Source organism: Dermacentor andersoni, chromosome 5 (genome assembly GCF_023375885.2).
Source record: "Dermacentor andersoni chromosome 5, qqDerAnde1_hic_scaffold, whole genome shotgun sequence".
Lineage (NCBI taxonomy): Eukaryota > Metazoa > Arthropoda > Arachnida > Ixodida > Ixodidae > Dermacentor > Dermacentor andersoni.
Genome location: NC_092818.1, coordinates 195,489,151 through 195,507,492, shown reverse-complemented (window position 1 = coordinate 195,507,492; position 18,342 = coordinate 195,489,151).

Sequence of the window (18,342 nt, the reverse complement as noted above, 5' to 3'; positions counted from 1 at the left end):
GCCATCGCAAAGTTCCCGCAGCCCACCGACAAGAAGGCAGTGCGTAGATTCCTTGGCATGTGTGCCTACTACAGGCGCTTTGTCAAGGACTTTTCACGCATCGCCGAGCCGTTGACACGTCTAACTAAATGTGATGTTGAGTTCAAGTGGGAAACGCCGCAGGCCGAGGCATTTCAAGAACTCAAACGACGCATGCAGTCGCCGCCCGTACTTGCGCACTTCGACGAGCACGCCGATACCGAAATCCACACTGACGCCAGTAGCCTAGGCCTCGGCGCCGTCCTGGTCCAGAGAAAAGATGGACATGAACACGTGATAGCTTACGCTAGCCGGTCGTTGTCAAAAGCGGAAGGCAATTATTCTACAACCGAAAAGGAATGCCTCGCCATCGTTTGGGCTACAGCGAAATTTCGCCCTTACCTATATGGCAGGCCATTCAAAGTCGTCAGCGACCATCACGCCTTGTGTTGGCTAGCGAATTTAAAGGATCCCTCAGGACGGCTGGCACGGTGGAGCCTCAGACTACAAGAATACGACATCACAGTAACATACAAGTCCGGACGAAAACACTCAGACGCCGATTGCCTATCACGCGCCCCCATTGACCCGCCGCCGCAAGATGACGAGGATGACGACGCTTTCCTTGGAATAATAAGCGCGGAAGACTTCGCTGAACAACAACGAGCGGACCCGGAACTTAAAGGCCTCGTCGATTATTTGGAAGGGCACACCGACGTTGTCCCCAGGGCATTTAAGCGCGGATTGTCTTCCTTCACGCTTCAAGACAGTCTACTCGTGAAGAAGAACTTCTCGCCAGTCCGCGCCAATTACCTTCTTGTTGTCCCGTCAGGACTTCGTCCAGAAGTATTGCATGCCCTACATGACGATCCGACCGCTGGACACCTCGGATTTTCCCGGACACTATCGAGGATACAAGAAAAGTATTATTGGCCGCGCCTGACCGCCGACGTCACCCGTTATGTCAGAACATGCCGAGACTGTCAGCGACGCAAGACACCGCCGACAAGGCCAGCCGGATTACTACAGCCAATCGAGCCTCCTTGCCGACCATTCCAGCAGATCGGGATGGACTTGCTGGGACCCTTTCCGACGTCAATAACCGGAAATAAGTGGATCGTCGTGGCGACGGACTACCTCACCCGCTTCGCTGAAACAAAAGCACTGCCGAAAGGTAGCGCAGCCGAAGTGGCGAAATTCTTTGTCGAAAACATCCTGCTGCGACATGGCGCCCCAGAAGTCCTCATCACCGACCGAGGAACGGCATTTACAGCGGAGCTCACCCAAGCCATTCTGAAATACAGTCAGACAAGGCACAGGAGGACAACGGCTTACCACCCGCAGACGAATGGTCTTACGGAGCGGCTGAATAAGACCCTCGCCGACATGCTAGCGATGTACGTCGACGTCGAACACAAGACCTGGGATGCCGTCCTGCCGTACGTAACATTCGCTTATAACACGGCGGTGCAAGAAACAACACAGATCACGCCGTTCAAGTTGGTTTACGGCAGGGACCCGACGACGACGCTCGACGCCATGCTGCCGCACGTAACGGACGAAGAGAATCTTGACGTCGCTGCCTATCTCCAGCGCGCCGAAGAAGCCCGACAGCTCGCCCGCCTGCGAATCAAGAACCAGCAGAGGACCGACAGCCGACACTACAATCTCCGACGACGCTTCGTCGAGTACCAGCCCGGCGACCGTGTTTGGGTATGGACCCCGATACGCCGACGGGGACTGAGTGAGAAACTACTGCGACGCTATTTCGGACCCTACAAGGTCATCCGACGTATTGGCGCACTGGACTATGAGGTCGTGCCAGACGGCATTTCGCATTCACAGCGACGTCGCGCACGACCTGAAGTGGTCCACGTGGTGCGTCTGAAACCATTTTACGGACGCTAACGAACTTTCTTTATTTTGCTTTATTCTTTGCTATCAGTGCTTACTTATTACTTTGATTTGTTTGCAGCATCGGGTCGATGCTTTTTAAGAGGGGGGGTATTGACACGTGTACTTGTCTCTATCGGGCGACAAGTTTTGCCGCCGAACAAATGTTATCGCACAGCGCGGGACGCGCCTGCATGTATCCGAAGTTTCTGGAAAGTTATCGATGCTTCTACCCGCTGTCTGTTGTCGCCGAACGTTGTGTTATCTGATTTCATCGCTTGACACGAATGGTGTAGAACATTTTAGAAGGCATGCGGGTCCCAACGTTTAATCTGGAACATTCGATGATTGCTGTATAAAAGCCGACGCGCTTGGCCCGCTGATCAGATTTCCGACGATCGCCGACTGTGTTCGCCGCTTTCGTTGTGCTAGAAGTGTAGCCTGTTTTGTGGGCACAAGTTCGCCCAATAAAAGTTAGTTTTCTCGTTCACAGTATTGCTACTGTGTTCTTCTACGTCACCACCACGTGACAATATTCACACTATCAATCAGGTGATAGAGAAATGTGCGGAATATAACCAACCATTATATATAGCTTTCATTGATTACGAGAAAGCGTTTGATTCAGTCGAAACCTCAGCAGTCATGGATGCATTGCGGAATCAGGGTGTAGACGAGCCGTATGTAAAAATACTGAAAGATATCTATAGCGGCTCCACAGCCACTGTACTCCTCCATAAAGAAAGCAACAAAATCCCAATAAAGAAAGGCGTCAGGCAGGGAGATACGATCTCTCCAATGCTATTCACAGCGTGTTTACAGGAGGTATTCAGAGACCTGGATTGGGAAGAATTGGGGATAAGAGTAAATGGAGAATACCTTAGTAACTTGCGCTTCGCTGATGATATTGCCTTGCTTAGTAACTCAGGGGACCAACTGCAATGCATGCTCACTGATCTGGAGAGGCAGAGCAGAAGGGTGGGACTAAAAATGAATCTGCAGAAAACTAAAGTAATGTTTAACAGTCTCGGAAGGGAACAGCAGTTTACGATAGGTAGCGAGGCACTGGAAGTGGTAAGAGAATACATCTACTTAGGACAGGTAGTGACTGCTGATCCAGATCATGAGAGTGAAATAATCAGAAGAATAAGAATGGGCTGGGGTGCGTTTGGCAGGCATTCGCAGATCATGAACAGCAGGTTGCCATTATCCCTCAAGAGAAAAGTGTATAACAGCTGTGTCTTACCAGTACTCACGTACGGGGCAGAAACCTGGAGGCTTACGAAAAGGGTTCTACTTAAATTGAGGACGACGCAACGAGCTATGGAAAGAAAAATGATAGGTGTAACGTTAAGGGATAAGAAAAGAGCAGATTGGGTGAGGGAACAAACGCGCGTTAATGACATCTTAGTTGAAATCAAGAAAAAGAAATGGGCATGGGCAGGACATGTAATGAGGAGGGAAGATAACCGATGGTCATTAAGGGTTACGGACTGGATTCCGAGGGAAGGGAAGCGTAGCAGGGGGCGACAGAAAGTTAGGTGGGCAGATGAGATTAGGAAGTTTGGAGGGTCAACATGGCCACAATTAGTACATGACCGGGGTAGTTGGAGAAGTATGGGAGAGGCCTTTGCCCTGCAGTGGGCGTAATCAGGCTGATGATGATGATGATGATGATGATATATATATATATATATATATATATATATATATATATATATATATATATATATATATATATATATATATATATATATATATATATATATATATATATATATATATATATATATATATATATATATATATATATATATATATCTGTGAAAACACGACAAGGAAAGAAGACGTTCGATTTGTAGTTCTTTCCCGCTTAGTGACATTCGTACATATCTTCTACGATTTATTACCGCTTCGCATTGTTTACTTTAATACTTTAAAATTTACGTAGAACAATTCTAATATCCCCCTTGTCGGACTTCTTTTAATTTTGTTCCCGCCATTTCTTCATTTCTATAGGCTGTTGCGAAGATGAGTACTCGTTTACACATTTTTTCTCCTCATTTGTCATCATTTTTCATTGTAGATGCGCCTGTATTTTCCTTTCCTACTGCCGCTACAGTCTCGGGCTGTTCCCAAGTATGTGTTTATGTCACTTATTTGCATCAACCACAAAAATAAAAGGAAGCGTATAGAGAACGAAGAAGAAGAAGAAGACAGGCTTGCGCAACTTGAGGACTCATGATGTTCTGCCTGCGTGGTCACGCACACCTACAGTTGCGAGCTGCCACCTTCTGGCTCAGCCTGATGCAGTTGCTGCCCGCGTCAGAGGCAGCGACTCCCACGTCCACAGCGCCTCGCTGCATCTGCTTCGTCAAGCTCTCCAGGTACGTGACACCGTTACTTCCGTTCCATGAACGCTGGCTTTTATGGAATTCCGGAATATAGCATTAGTCAAGGCAAACGGTCAGATGAATCGGAGAGAAAGCACAACGTCAAACTTACAATTACGTTTTATTTTCCAGAAATGTGCTGTAAGATAAATGCGTCTGGTCTTTTCTTTGTCTCTCTCTGCTTGCATTGTGCGCTGCAATATTTCCAAGCATGTAACGCAAGCTCGGTCAGCGTTTGTTGTTCTTTATTCGCTTTCTTTCTTTCTTTTCCTCCTTAGGTGGTTACACTGAACTGCTTTTGAAAAGATGCAAATGAAAGACCGTGGAAATGGTGGAGGGTTAATAATCTTCATTGTAAAAGCCGAAGCTTGGGACGGTATGCCCGAGATACAAGAACTTGATACAAATGACCAGATCCGGTTATCCAAGCATCCCTTATACGTGTGAATTGACTTTACAGCGCTTGTCCCTTAACATAGAAAGTTTTTAGCCAACTGCGGTGGCATGTGCGCTCTATAGCTCGAGTGCTTTAAGCAAGTGGGTTGGGAGCTGCACTGCCTTCTTTTACAAAAGATACGCGTACTGTCGAAGAAGACTGTGGCACGGAAGCAGGCGACTTTTGTGGAAGGGAGCATGGCAGCCAGTCAAAAATGGAGACGAGAAAAGAATTCCGGCGGAACACATCGGGCACGGTCAATGTCGGCGTTAATGCGATTAGCATTGAAGCGATCTAGCGACACATCGTATCGCAGCCGCAAAGACGTCGTATGTTACGGGTCGTGTGTGCAGCCGGGTTGCACCTTTACAAGTGCTGGTAGGTACAGCGGGGCGGGGCGTTTTTCGCGGCGCTCGACGTTTCTGCGCAGGCGCAAGTATGAGGGGGTGCGAGAGAGAAAATCTGGAGGCCTTTGCACCTTGAATATGTGACTCTGCCTAGGCACTACGGAGGAGGTTTCTTAGTGCGTGTTGCATGCTTTTGTCCCCTAGACATGCCGGCATTGCGGAGTGCGGTGAGTTTGTTTATTGCTCCGCCGCTGGCTGCCCGCGCGGTGAGGCACTGGGCACGGACGCCCCATTTGGTGATCGCTGTTTCTGAAGGGGCAAGGTTCTGACCGGTGTAGTATAAGTCGCGGGTCGCTTTTTTCGTCGCGACGAGGGATTGGATTCTTTACAAGCACTGCTCCAAGAGGGCACATGTAACCGGCAAACGGAGGCCTCAGTAGAGCACCTGAGGTTATAATAAAGCAAGCGGCGCAGGATCTCTGTGGCACCGTTGCGTATCCCAGGCTAGCGCACTCCACCGCTGCCGAGTTGTTGCGACGCCTGTTTATCGAAGCTCGACCGACTTTACTATTTGGTAGCGTGGCGTTGCCGGTGGGCAGCAGGCATCCGGTAGACCATGGCGACCAGGCAAGGACGAGACGACTTCTAGTTCGAAACTTGCCCGTTTCATTCAAAGGCTGGTGAAAGATGATAAGAAGAGAATGAAGTACAAAAGTACATTGCGGAGCCCTTTTAAATAGGCTCTCTAAAATCGTGGGCGGGATCTTGCTCACGTCAACGTCACGTGACAGGCACTGAGTCTGGTTTGTGGATGGGCGTCTCCCACTTTCAGTGAGCCGGTACGGGCCCGCCTCCGCAGGTACCAAGCCCCCAGGTCCGGGTATCGACGGTACTTATCCTTTCTTCTAGGCGACGTTGGTTCGCGGATAGGGCGCCTGGTCCATTCTCCCAGTTGACGTGGTAAGCCCTCGTCGTGGCTTTGCAGCTGTTCTCACTTTCAGTGAGCCTGTACAGGCCCGGGAGGAGCGGCTTGATCCTTTGTTCTAGGCGACGTTGGTTCGCGGAAGTTCATCTGTAGAGCTTGACGGTTCGTGGAAAGGGCGTCTAGTTGTGGATAGGCGGCTGATCCATTGTCCCAGTTGACGTCTTCACGAGCATGTCTCAGCTGGCGGCAGCCCGGAGGTCCTCTCTAGTACGCGGAAAGGGTGCACACACACAAAGGGGCCTGTGAACACTGCAGGGCGCCCGCCAGACCGGCATCCGCTCGAGATAACCATAGCGAATTAGGAATTCACCCTTCGTTTCAATAAGGCATGGTGGTCGAGCATCCCTTTTGCACGGGGTGCTACGCGCCAGTTGTAACAGCACCCAAGGGGTAGCGGGGGGATCAAAGCTGGAAGCAGGGATGCCCGTGGGTTGGGGCCGTGGAGGCCGAAGCGTGCCAGGGGGTGTGCGCATAAAAAATTGGCTGTCCGCGAAAGCGGACAGCCGACCTTATACACCCTTGGAACGCGCAAGCCTCTGCGAGCACAGAGGCACGGACCAGTCAGGGTTCTAGCTTTGGTGTCCTGGAGGCGCCGCTAATAAAAAGAAATAATGACACGTTGTTTCAATTAGTAAAAAAACGATTGAATAAATATAATTACGTACAGCCGCCAACTTGCAACGCTAAGTTCAGCACTACCGCGCCCCGCGGCTTCTGCCGGCACGCCTAGGGACAAAGCACATAATACGCGCTAAGAAACCCCTCCGTAGTGCCTAGGCAGAGTGATATATTCAAGGAGCAAAAGTCCCCACATTTCCTCTCTCGCACCTGCTCTTACCCGCGCATGCGCGCAATCGTCCGGCGTCTGCGCAAGTACCCCGCCCCGCTGTACCTACTAGCAATTGTAAATACGCAGCCGGGTTTCTCTCTCTCGCGCTTCATACTGAACACGCTGCGTCATCTAGTGGCGTCGCAGGGAAGGCGGCAAAGTCGGCAAAGTCGGCATGTGGCACGCATGTATGAACGTATCTTGCAGGCAAGGTTATCTGAGCATATGACGCGGGTTCGATTCAGCCCAGCCCCGAATATATTTTTATGTTCGTTCTTGTTGTTTAAGAGGGACAAATTCCCAGTGGCACATGTCCAGTACAACCAAAGTTGGTGTCAAAGAGATTGATTGAAGAGCGCGGCAGAATCCTAGTTGCGCAAACTGAATGACCCCAGTTGGCACGAAGGAAGTTCATTGAAGAGCGGCACGTACCCAGTGGCACATGCGCAGTAACCCAAGTAATCGTGAAATAGGTTCACTAAAGACCTGCACACACCGAATTACACATACCGAATGTCCCAGGTTGTTTTCGAACCCTGTTCCCCTCAGCACAGCAACCCAATGCTCCGTCCATTAGATCAGGGTCTACCCAGCTACCCAATTTGGCGGAAAACGGTTTTATAGAAAATAGTCCCCAGAAAGGTCCCAAAGAATGCTAATCGCATTTAATCCGATTGGAAGACGCAGGCAAAGTTGAAGACAGGGTGCTGCATGGTAAAAATGAGTGGAAGGCATAGCATTTAGGTATTTGGCGTACTTCACCTTTGTGTGTTTCCTTCAGTTTTTCCTCGTGTCATTTTCCCTTCGCGCTGCCATTCTCTTGCATAAACCACGTAGCAACTCGCCTAACCTACAAGGTATAACCTCATGAACTCGTGTTTTGCGGAGATGTTCTGGCCCTCGCATTATCGGCCATTCTCATGTGCCAAATCAAATTGGCCAGGAACAGTGGCGAACCGTTGTTGTGGGTCGACTCTGCTAGTTAGCGGCTGTGTCCGTGGAATTCCTATATTTCAGTTTGCTATGTATTATCTTGTTTCAGGGATGCCAACAGCGTCTTAATTGCAACCCGCTGTGTTAGCTGAATGCGCCAACTTAGTCTCGACAAGCGGGAAGCGTGTAGTTGCAGCGCAGTCAATGCAGCCCCTATTCCGACCATTCACGGCCTTGTTTGGTGTCGCCCGGCAGCAGCGACCAGAGCCCGTGGGTGCTGCCGCAGCCAGGCGTCGGCAGCCTGCGCTGCGCGGCGGCCGAGCCCGGACTGCTGCGCTGCCGCTGGCGCAGCACGCCCTGCGGCCGAGTCCGTCGGCCGCCTGGACTCCACTGCTTCGGCAACGGTACACTTGCAGAGCATAGCCCTTGTAGCAAGTAGGCCTTGACTCTGGAGTTTTACGTGCCGAAACCACAATCTGATTATGAAGCACGTCGTAGCGGCGACTCCAGATTAATTTCGACCACCTGAAAATATATAAAGGGACACTAAAGGCAAATATTAAGTCAAGCTAAAGTGATAGATTAGTGCTCGAGAATCTCTAAGGCGTCAATATTATTGCGAACAGAGCCTTTATAAGCGAGAAATTGAGGTAAATGCAGGACGTGATTAGAGACTCCCCTGGGACATTCAAGTACTTGCGTTAAGACGAAAGCACTCCTCAGTTAAATTTTGTCACTAGTACTCAACCACTCGTTGCAAAAAAACATTCTTGTATTGCATTATAAGACGAGGTAAAATGCTACTGGTCCAGTTCTATTTCATTTTTAGAAAAAAAAAAAACTCGTTAAAATTACCCTTGACAACGACGCAGGTGGTCGAAAGGTTTCGTGTCCGCTCGACTCTGCGCCGCCAACGCTTTTGCGTTCCAGTAGTTTCGTTATCGCGTAGTGCTGCGCTGGTTTTGCTGCCTCGCAAAACTCGCACAAACTGCAAGTAACAGAGAATTCAACTTCCATGTGATGTCGCGGGATGCCTGAACGGTCTGCGCCCCTTCACCAAAAAACAGCTGCAGCGGCGAATCCACCGCTCTGTCTTGGCTCGGTACCTCGTGCATATCAACATATCGTGATAATGTATATCAGTCATGGAAGTGTGGTGATAGACCAAACGCATGGACTACCACTAGAAATTATGAAAACCTGAGGCAAACCGACAGCTTCAAGAAACAGCGGCGTAGGGCTCCATTTTTGAGTCCTAGCCTACGCACGGATGTTCTAGCATTTATGGCCTCAAACCCTCATGCTCGCGTGCGGGACGTGGCCGCCCACGTACCAATTTCCAAGTCATCATTTGGAGGATTCTAAATGACGGCCATTCACCCGTACCACTTTAACCAGCACCAATGCTCGGAAGATATGGACCTGTATAATCGTCTAGATTTGTCGAACTGGGTCCTCACAAAAGCCGATGAGTCACCGGACTTTTTGAGCAATATCATGTGAACAGATAAAGCGAATTTTCAGATAAACGCCCAGGTACATCTGAATTATGCACACTATTGAAGTGACTACAATGCACACTGGGTAAAGCGTAATCGGCACCAGTACCAGTCGTCGTTCGATGTGGGGTGCGGAATTTACGCCGGTGCCATAATCGGTCCCATCTTCTTCGATCACACACTGACCGGACAGCGTTACGTGGACGAAATCCTTGGAGTGGTGGACGAATTTCTCAGCGAGGTCCCGCTGTCACGTCTTCCACTCCTGTGGTATGAGCAAGATGGAACACCAGCACACAGCAGCAGCCGAGCACGAAACTGGCTGGGTGCGACTTTTCATGCGCAATAAGTTGGAAGGCATGAGCCTGTGAATTGGCCGGGTAGGTCACCTGACCTCTTTTCACTCAAATTCTTTGGGGTTGGGGAAGGATCGTGCTTACATGATCGAGACGGACGTCAGACTAGTTCAAGGCAAGGAGTCTGGCGCAGAATTCCGGCGTCGGTCATCAGGAAAGCGACTGAAGATGTGATAAAACGGTCGTCTATTCGAACACGTCGCCTAGGCTGGTGTTCAACGGAGCTTACGAATTCATAGATAAAAGGGCAAACTGAAATCTTCTTTTTCTTTGTGCTTCAGCTCATTTAGAAGTTGTATATTTACTTTCTTGAACGCATCGATTTTTTTCTTTTCTCTACAGGTTGATCGCTTCCCGGTCTTTTCGCTTTTATTTTTGACACGACCCTGTTTTTGCAGCACGTATACACTTTCATGAAAAAAAAAAAAACGGTCACTTTAATTTGGCTTTAGTCTGAAGCAAGCTTGTGGCGGCACACACACACACACACACACACACACACACACGCACACACACGCACACACACACACACACACACACACACACACACACACACACACACACACACACACACACACACATATATATATATATGTATATATATATTGTCACGTAGTAGTGACGTTAAAGAACACAGTAGCAGTACTGTGAAAGACAACACTAGCTTTTATTGGGCGAACCTGTGCCCACAAAACAGGCTACACTTGAAGCGCAACGATAGCGGCGAACACGGTCGGCGATCGTCGAAAATCTGATCAGCGGGTCAAGCGCGTCGGCTTTTATACAGCAGTCATCGAATGTTCCAGTCTAATCGTTCGGACCCGCGTGCCTTCCACAAAGTTTTACACCATTCGCGTCACGCGATGAAATCAGATAATACAAGGTTCGGCGACAACAGACAGCGGATAGAAGCATCGATAACTTTCCAGAAACTTCGGATACATGCAGGCGCGTCCCGCGCTGTGCGATAGCATTTGTTCGGCGGCGAAACGTGGTCGCCCGATAAAGATAAGTACACGTGTCAATATATATATGCCTATTACATTGCATTTCGCATTTGCGTGGTCAGAGCGGCGCTTCGGCCACGTTATCAAGGGGCTTTTGTTATCAATGTGATCAGTCGCTCTTGAGAGACGGATAATAAATGTGACGTAGAATTAAGAGGAAGGAATAGCTGCGAAGCCGCGAAACCTGCTGTTGGTGCTCCTTCCGTACCATTATCAAGCTTGGTGATGCGCTGACTCTTCGGGCTTGCGACAGGCAATGCCTTTGCTTTCTATCAGCTTATTTGATGGCGCTGCTTTATGATGCGGGTGGGAGCGCACTCACGTGATATTTTTCATACTTCGTGAGGTTTCTTTGCCACTCGGAAAGAAATTGTACGCAATTATTAGTACGTGGCTGAAAACACCGCAGTTATATGTCATTTTCGGGTGTCTACAAATGCCTCATTGACACTTCGAAACTTAGGACACTACTTCTCGAGTTAGATAATTAATTGCAATGACCGAACTAAATCTCAGTAACGAAAGAATTACTGGCGGCTACTCCATTGTACTGGAAATGATATACACTACGTTTTCTTCGAGTAACGGACCTGCTCTTTTTTAAACTCTTGGTGCATGATAGTTGGGGAACACTATAATGCACTCAGTAACCAGAATGAGGCCAAGACGGATTCACTCAAAATCAGAATGAACAGCAGTCATGCGCAGCAGCGCTTATACTCGGACTCACAGAAAAATAAAAAGAGAGAGAGAGAGAGAGAGGCTGCAGTTTCGCCGGAAAGGTGAAGGAGTATTAGTGGTAGCCAAGTATACGACAATTACACGAAGGAAGATTATACGACCACCTAGAGGACTCAGGCTGTGAAATTAAACTGTCTCCGACTATGAGGTCTTGTATATACTCATATAACGCTGTCATTACCTCGCTCAATTCTTCGAGGTCACGCGAAGTATATATATATATATATATATATATGATAGGGGTAACTGGAGATCGCAGGGAGAGGCCTTCGTCCTGCCGTGGACATAACAAAGGTTGCTGCTGCTGCTGCTGATGATGATATATGTGGGGTTTGGAAAGCTGGTCGCACCTCCCCCCCCCCCCCCCCCCCCCGGAACAATGAAAACTCTCCGCCTACGACCACACTGATACGGGGCACTAAGAGCGTTCTAAATAAAGAAAAGAAAGACGGCGCGAAATTCACAGTGGAGTGGAGCTCACGCACTCTTGCGCGAGGAATAATGGCAGAGCTACAGAAAGTAACTTGAAAAATAATAAACAATTTAAGGACGCTTAACCTTCCCATATGAGAATGGAACACGATAGCATTCAAATATCCTGACTGCTTCTCACGCTTCCCGGCAACTGCTGCTTACGTAACCGTCATGTTCACCGGGAAACGCCGGTGGCGAACGCTATGCACGAAGGCAAAGTTTCGGATAGAAACGCGGCCTCCTGCGTAGGTGGATCCCGGAGGTGGTGCACAACCACGCCAAGCCTCAAACGGCAGCTGGAAAAGGGGTTTGTGTTTGAGTTTCCGCGTAAGAGAATTGTGCTTTCTCGTATATTTCAATTACAATCCGACGCTATGGTGTCTGTAGGTTGTGGGTAACTCGTACGTTACGAATTTTCAGACGCATCTTACTTCGAGAAATTCAGTTAGTTCAGTAACGCCTATCGCCACGCGGAGGGCCTGCGCGGTTCGTGGTGCGTAGTTCGGGATGATTTTTTTCTTCGGGACAACGCCGCCGACGCCAACACCAGATTTTCTGCGACACGGGGCCCTTAACGCTGTCGCGTTAAGGCGCGTCATGTTTGTGTCGCGAACCAGATTATAACGCTAGGCGCTATTGGATCTTGCCGTTTCGTGCGGGAGTTGGCCGACGTTGAGGAGCATCTTGAGATGAAACTGAAGGTTTATTTACATTATTTACAGTAATAACACAAAGTAAATAACAATCATAAAGTCATTGATGGCCGGCAGCAAATCGGACGCTGCGGCCCGTGGCAAGAAGAACGAAAAATGAATGAATGAATGAATGAATGAATGAATGAATGAATGAATGAATGAAACAATGCATGTCTCTGCTCCCTGTCTCTCGCTTTTAACCCCTTCGGTGTCTCGGGGTTACGTCATTTTACTCAAATGGTAGACGCTCGTGCAAGTGCCGTGACATTCGGCAGATAGGGTTGCTCCAAGGGCTCCACTGTCGGACGAGTGACTAGTCACCGGCGTTGCCTCATGGCCTGCAAGTGCCGTCCCAATTGGCAGATGGGGTTGCTCCAAGAGCTCCACTGTCGGACGGGTGACTTGTCACCGGCGTTGCCTCCTGGTCTGCAAGCGCTCAGCTGGAGGAGACGGGTTGTTCTTCGAACGACCTTTCAGAGCTGCAAAACAGCTTTGCTCGGGACCAAGATCAAATACCTGGAATCGTTCCAGGCTCCCGTTGCACTTTCGGGAAGAGTCAAGCAGGGGTGGAGACAATAGCTCGACGGGCGGAACCTCAGGTGGGGGTCGCCAACATGTCTGACAGGTCCTGGAACGTGTTAGACGCGCTTCTGCGCACCTCAATTCGAATGAGACGGCGATTGGATGTGGTCGGAGAACTCGAGTGAAGTCCCAGGAAAAAGGTCCGTATCTAACAGCGCTTTCCGAGGCCCGAAATTTCGGTATAAGTGCTTGCGTTATATTCGTGCAAATACGGTATTTTGTGCGGCCGCCCGACAACGCTAAGGTCCCTAGTTAAAACAAAACTTGTTTTATCTAGGAACCTTACACAGCATTGAGTGTCTTCTCTCGTCATGTGACCGACAGAGCGACACGATTTCAGACGCCGGCTGCTCTCGCCACAAAGAGCAACGGAGAAGGCTGGCGCCCTGGCAAAGGCGCCGAGCATACCACGCCAGTGTACCCGTCAGCAGCGCCGTAATGGCGTTCTACTATAAAGGTACACGTTGCAACGGCACTTGACGGCGCTCCACCCGGATCGGCGCGACGCCAGCGGTCGACCAACCTCCTTTGTTTTCTTTGTTTCTGCCCCGCTTTCTCCAAAGAGAGGGCTTCTCTCCAGGCGTCATTTAGACACCTGGAACTCCCTGCACTCTCGGCATCGCAACTGTTATTCCCCGCCCGGCACCACAGCTCCGTCTTCAGGCACATTCTTACGTTCCTGAGCTACCGGCGCTGTCGTGTAACTTGTGAATGCGCCGCCTTGCTACCGCTGACATCCAAGGTTTCTGTGACCACCTGACTCGCTCTCTCTCTCTCTCCTTTATTTTTTTCTGTATGTCCCCCTTCCCTTCCGCAAGGCGCAGAGTCATGCTCTCAAAGGGTTGCAGAAAATAGCACCCCTTGCTCCTCACAATCACTCTCTCTCTCTGCTCTACAAGTAGTGCCCTCGTTGATGGCATGTGGGGCGGTGCCACAAACACTACATATTTATGTGCTATGTCAAATACTTTAACTGTAAGGAACTACTTGATATAGTCACGGACGTCGTACATAGAATGTAAATAGCCTATTCTCATCTCTCCTGTGTCCTCTCCCTGTCCTGTAATCCTCTAACCTTTCCCCCTCCGCTGGTCGCTGTTCAGGTGTCAGCTGGCCGAGTTACTGTTACAGTGCGACCTGCAGAAATTTCATCCCTTCTCATTTCTCGGATATTTTAGGGAACAACCACTTATCGCGATAAACTATAAGTTCTGTGTCCCAAGCGCACGAACAAGGGTCGTGGTGCTAATCCCTGCACATTATTAGGCAGGCGGGACATGTGCCACACCGAGCCTGGCTGCATGTGCTGATCGGCACGGTCCAGATCGAGAGGCCGCGAGCACCGATTCGCCCATAGGTGGCATTAAAGCGACGGCGTGTTCCTCAAGCGAATGTTCACTCCACAGATATGACAGTCCAGCAACCTTGTTCTAGCCTAATGTGTGCGCACGCGTAATGTGCAGGTTGTGGGTTCGTCCTCCATCGGCGTCAAGGTATCTTTTCATCTACTTTCATTTTCCCTTCTCTTCATTATTTTCTAAATTTCAATTCCAACCACAGCTAAAGTACTCCTGTGCTTCCCTTGGCTTCATTGCCTGCTGGCTTTATATAGATACTACATATATAAGAATCAAACGAACTCTGTGTTTCTGGCGTAAACACAATGTAATATCTATATAAAGCCAGCAAGCATTATATATATATAGCGCCAAATCGTTCTAGCACTTTCTTACAAATGCCGAGAAAAACGGTACAGAACATGAGTGCGCCCTTATATGCGCTGACCGCGTGCGTTTTTTGAAGCAGGTACAAGGAGCGACGTCGGCGGGAAAACGGAGGAGCAGGAGCCGTGGCGTTTGATGGACGCTTCGCAACGCTACCTGGCTTGTGTGTTCGGCACCTGCGGACCCGCGTGTGCTTTCTGCACACGGGTACAGCCTGGCTCCGGAATCGGTCAGCAAGAACTCTTTACAACGAATGCGAGTTCAAAAAAAAAATAGAAAAGAAGCCTGTTCTTGTTTCAGCTTTACGAATGTTTACACTAACTTTGGATGCATTATTTCAGCTAAACGCCGTGATGTCCACAATAGAGCGCGCGGGTTGCGTGTTGAAAATACATGTAATTTTAAAATATCCGAAGAAAATCTTTATCTAAGGATTTACTGTGGGCTGCTGAGAATTACAAAAATAAATATCCGAGGCCACCTAAGCACTTCTTATGAGTTGTGAATGCGAAAGCATTAAGGTCCAATCCAACACCGCTGAGCGGTCCTTCGAGTTTTGCACTGAAGTAATGCTTTCGAGTTTGGCGCGGCGAGCAATGCTTTCGAGTTTTGCGATCAAATTGGTGTAGGTTTTTGCTCGTTCCGCCAACCCTTTATTGCGAGAGTTGTGAAGATGGTGCATTTCACTGCCTGCCTGTTCGCTCGTTTTGCTGCGTTTTTACTTCGCCTGCGGTGTACTGGCGTACACGGCCATGTTTCGCTACTGCCGACGTTGCGGCCACCAACGACACAGACGCTTCAGACTCCACAGTGACACGTGATGCCCGAGCCAGCAAGCAGCAGCCGGCGGTGCCAACGCCGCATGCCACCGACGTCCTGCGCGACGAGAGGCCGAGGAAAGAAGCAGCGGCTACCAAGTCCGGCAGGCGCGCGCAGCAGTTAAGCCCAGTGGGGGGTCAGAGAACGGCACATCACGGCGATGCTCCCTTCCCCTAGCGCGCTAGCAGTTTTCCCGCTTCGCCCTCTCTGCTCCGTCGAGGCGCGCTCGTGAAGCAGCGTCGCTGCCAATGGGAATTTAGGTGCCGTTTCGCTGCTACAGACGCCAGCTTTTTCGCTCAATGCGCCATTTGTTGCGCTCGCATCAAAAAAGAAAAAAAAAACGGAAACGAGCACAAGCAAGACGGACGCGAGGCGCACGCCAAACAGGAACGGCGTTTATTTCGAGTATATCCAAACACACATAAGACAGCAATATCACCTGCACTTTCGTGTATATTTGCGATCAAGTGCACCGCTTTCATACGTCCACGCAAATTGCCGTTCCTTGGTTCCAACATGAATTATTGGACACAAACGCTGTCACCGTCAGGTTATCTCACCCTGCGGGTTTAGGAGCGCTCGTGTTGGTTTCGATGTTAGTATGAATGGCACCAATGTAACCATGGTGAGAATAGATCATCGATATAACCAATGGCCTCGCATGTGGTGCGCAGGCGTGTCTCTGCGCTCCGTCGAGTACTCGCCCTTCCTGGTGGGCGTCGAGTGGCGGCGCGTGCTGACCTTCGCGTCACTGGCGGCGACACTGCGTAGGCGCCGCCCAGCGCGCCGCTACCGCATCGGGGTCACCACTTGCTGGTCGTGGGTGAGTGTTCCCGTCGCTAAGGATACTGAGCATAGCCATAATAAAGCATTATCATCATTATTATCATACTCTATACCTACTGCATGACAGAAGTCTTCCCCGAATATCTCCAGTGCTTTATGTAAGCAGACTCCATACGCACACATGTTTCCCGATCTCATAGTACCTAATCCCCTGACGTCTCCAACTGTTCTTCGTTTTCTATATAATTGGGGCCGTTATCTTATTGACCACTGGTCTTCTGCTCTAAGCATTACATGAGCATTATATATATATATATATATATATATATATATATATATATATATATATATATATATATATATATATATATATATATATATATATATATATATATATATATATATATCATGTCCCATCTATCATGCACGAAGTTTTCAAGATATGCAAATGCCACGTGGCTGATAGAACCAAGGCAAAGTTAGTATTTGCCGTTGCTTGGAGATACTCAGAATATGTTGTTCATCCTGCCTAATTACATAGTCTTAATTATTAATAAACATTTCAATTATTATAATTAGAGGAAAAGTGTCAATAAGACAATTATAGAGCAACATGAAAAACTCCCGATACAGCTTTCTGTTGTTCAATACGTGTCCTTCAGAAAAGTGTTTTTCCGAGCGTGAAAGAAGCACGCGAAAATACACAAAATGCCCCTACCGTATTTCTTGTTTTTCCCGTTTTCTTTTCTGCCATGACCACTTCTTAGTACTCCTTCAACTGATTTCGCCCCCTGCCTCTTTGTTTTTCTTTTGCTGTTTTTGTATTATTTTATTATATTCCTTTATTAGCTCTGCTGAGAAAAAGATGAAAATTTTATTTCTTTTTATTATTCATTCACTCATTTTACTCATTTTGCATTGCCTTTGTTTGATCAGGACACTAGTGTTCGTCTACCATGTAAAAGCACGCGTGACGAATTCATTTTCTTACGCCTCTGACCCCTTGACAGCCGTCCTGGGGAATGTGTCAATTACCTGGACACTACGAATGGTGAGCGAATTGACCCCGTGAATTCACCATCAATAACCCCGTAACCAACGAGTGAGCTCATCTTTACCCTTCGCTGTTTTTCTTTTTCTTCTTGTTCTACTCCTTCTTCTTTTTCTTACGCATTCTACTTGATCAGGGCACCACAATATGGCTTGCGTGTTCGTCGATCATGTAAAGGCACTCGTTAACGAGTACCGTGCCAACGACCTGTACAATGCCAATGATGAAAGAAGTGACGAATGCGCCGTGAATAACCCCGTTAATAACGAGTCATCTCTTCAATTGGCCCTAGGCTCTCGCCCTCATGCCTTCTGCTTTTTTTTCTGTCTTTTCGTTCTTGCGTGTTTTTAAAGCGAAGCTTTCTTTGCCTCTTTTTTCGACTTTTCCACTGCTGCTGCTGGTGCTGCTGCCGTCGAGCACACCGCGTAGGTGGGCGGGGGGGGGGGGGGGGGGGGGTTCAGAGCGCGTGTATACATGGCAGGAGCGAGTCAGAGGGAAAAGGCATCGCTAGAAACTCGTTTTCATCCCCGCGTCGAATGTGCACAATGCCCTTTGGAGTTCCCTGGCCGTCGCCACATTAGCCTCTTTACAGCTGTAATTATCCGTGATTCCCCTCAGAAGCATTGCAGAAACTGCAGCGGTTCCCTCGTGCGTGTCCAGAGGGGACGTAGATAGAATTGTAGGAAGGAGGGAGGAGAAGAGGCAGTTCCCATACAAGGGAGGAGAGAGGGGGGAGGTGACATGAGCAGGCAAGGAAACCCTACTACTATAAGA